The sequence below is a fragment of the Liolophura sinensis genome, chromosome 1 (assembly GCF_032854445.1).
Source record: "Liolophura sinensis isolate JHLJ2023 chromosome 1, CUHK_Ljap_v2, whole genome shotgun sequence".
NCBI lineage: Eukaryota > Metazoa > Mollusca > Polyplacophora > Chitonida > Chitonidae > Liolophura > Liolophura sinensis.
The window spans coordinates 12,965,381-12,968,454 of record NC_088295.1 but is presented as its reverse complement, the minus strand read 5'-3'; positions in this window follow the sequence as shown (position 1 = coordinate 12,968,454).

Below are 3,074 nucleotides of genomic sequence, written 5' to 3'. Positions count from 1 at the left end.
GTCTGCACCGAACTTTCAGGAAATACTCTGTAAGAGTACCTGAATTGTCGACAGCGCTGGAATTCCGCCTTGCATGACATGACACCCACCCCTGTCCCATCAGAAGGTACTTGAACAGCGCTGGAATTCCGCCTTGCAGGCCATGACCCCCACCCCTGTCCCATCAGAAGGTACTTGAACAGCGCTGGAATTCCGCCTTGCATGACATGACCCCACCCCTGTCCCATCAGAAGGTACTTGAACAGCGCTGGAATTCCGCCTTGCATGACATGACACCCACCCCTGTCCCATCAGAAGGTACTTGAACAGCACTGGAATTCCGCCTTGCATGACATGACTCCACCCCTGTCCCATCAGAAGGTACTTGAACAGCGCTAGAATTCCGCCTTGCATGACATGACCCCACCCCTGTCCCATCAGAAGGTACTTGAACAGCGCTGGAATTCCGCCTTGCATGACATGACACCCACCCCTGTCCCATCAGAAGGTACTTGAACAGCGCTGGAATTCCGCCTTGCATGACATGACACCCACCCCTGTCCCATCAGAAGGTACTTGAACAGCGCTGGAATTCCGCCTTGCATGACATGACACCCACCCCTGTCCCATCAGAAGGTACTTGAACAGCGCTGGAATTCCGCCTTGCATGACATGACTCCACCCCTGTCCCATCAGAAGGTACTTGAACAGCACTGGAATTCCGCCTTCCATGACATGACACCCACCCCTCTCCTGTCAGAAGGTACTTGAACAGCGCTGGAATTCCGTTCCGCCTTGCATGCCATGACCCCCACCCCTCTCCCATCAGAAAGTACTTGGACAGCACTGGAATTCCGCCTTGCATGACATGACCCCACCCCTGTCCCATCAGAAAGTACATGGGCAGCGCTGGAATTTCGCCTTGTGCGACACAGACCCAATCAGACAGACTTGGTAAGCGAACGTGTAAGCTGGACTGCACCGGACTTCAAGGTAGTACTCTATAAGAGTACATGTACCTCAATGTTGAACACTTGTTGGAATTGCGCCTTGTGTGGCATGATCCCAACCAAACACTACTCGGTCAGCGAAAGTGTAAGCTGGACTGCACCGGACTTCAAGGTAGTACTCTATAAGAGTACATGTACCTCAATGTTGAACACTTGTTGGAATTGCGCCTTGTGTGGCATGATCCCAACCAAACACTACTCGGTCAGCGAAAGTGTAAGCTGAACTGTACTGGACTTCAAGGCAGTACTCTATAACAGTACATGTACCTCAATGATGAACACTTGTTAGAATTGCGCCTTGTGTGGCATCATCCCAACTACTCGGTCAGCGAACGTGTAAGCTGAACTGCACTGGACTTCAAGGCAGTACTCTATAAGAGTACACGTACCTCAATGTTGAACACTTGTTGGAATTGCGCCTTGTGTGGCGATGTGAATTTCTACACGTGTTCTGAAAGGGCCCCATCAAGTAGTACGTACATTGTAAACGAACTACATCTTGTGTAAGATGACCCCTAGGAAGCAATACTTTGTGAGCGCTGAATGTTGGACTGCTTTAGAACTACATCGTATCTCGCTGTGGTCTTCAAATTAATTGGAATCGACCATAATAGTAGCATATATATCAGACACTATTTCCAGTTGTGAAAAAGAATCGAACGCGTATGCCATACAGTAAGCAAGCATTCTGTTCACTTACATCACTTATATAGGCCACGCTTGATTGTTTACGATGTAAAATTCTGACATAATTATAGAATTTGATGGTATCATCATAAACACAGGGTTGGACCTTCTCTATAATACTGACCAAATATGTTTCTAAATAATAATTGTTAAAAATTTTCATAGGAAAAAAATAGTACTTTTGCCCACAACAAGCACTAATAGGTCCAACATGCTTAGAAAAATTCAGTTATCGTCGAGACAGTAATTAATACCTTTAATCCAAATTAATAAGAAAAATACTGCGTTGAAAGAAGGCGGCCAAATGATGTTTACATCACTAGATGGCTTCGCATGCTATATACCAATATTAAGCTTTGCTCAGTTGTATTTTCCGGCTTATTGGTAATATGGACACGTGGTTTTCCGCTGAACGTAAGTAATCAGTGCTGATAATCACTGGAAGAGCTGGACTGGCCAGGGCTATTCAGGCTAGGTTACAAGCCATCCCTCTAATCTGGAGGACAGGGCTGTTTTATTACCAAGTCAACGCATGCGTGCATACGAGGAACGCTTTGGCTAGCTGGCAAGCATGTGAATTTGACAAGGACGGTAAAGGCGAACCCATGTTGGATGGCTGCCTATGGTTCGGGAGTTGAGAAAGGTAGTGACGAGATGGCTGACCAGTCTGGGCAGGATGTGGCGTTGTAGCTTCAAATATATGTGTGTTTGTCCATGTAAGACGGCCAGCAATTAACTCGCCTATTCGCTTAACTCGATGGGGTTGTACAGACGTGATAAGAGTACGTATGAGTGCGACAGTTGTTAACGGCCAGCAATATGATTCCCGACTGCTTTGAGGGTTATTGCCCCTGCTCTTGTACAGTGGAAAGCCCAAGCCTGTTTGCTTGTCAAGCTCCCCAATATTGATTTTAGCAGATAGGAGGAGAGAGTTTAAACTACAAACCATTCATGTATGGTCAGCCATTCCCCATCTAAGAAGATACAGGATATTCAGCTTGTATAGAATAAGAGCCCCGCTTAGATTGGGGACCCGTGCTTACCAGCGACCGGAGAAGCCGGCCATGAAGATGGGCGGCTAATGGAATCTTTGCTTTGGCCGTGCTGTGATCATTCGTGACGGAATTCTACCTACCGCCAATATCTCGGGCGATGGTTTAGGGGCTAAACATCTAGCCTATTTCACCTTCTCTGATACACCTTCTTAATTTCCCTTGTGTGTATGTGTGAGGATTTTACCAGTCGAGGAGACGGTGTGGCGGGTTTGAGGCACGTGGCTAGTCTTGGGCTATCAGGGACTAATGTCCCGGTGTTTCTTTAGGGAGCTCTCATGCTGCGGACTCCCGGCGGAAGCCCGTATCCCAGCCCCAGGCCTATGTCGCTGCTGAGGTGTGTACA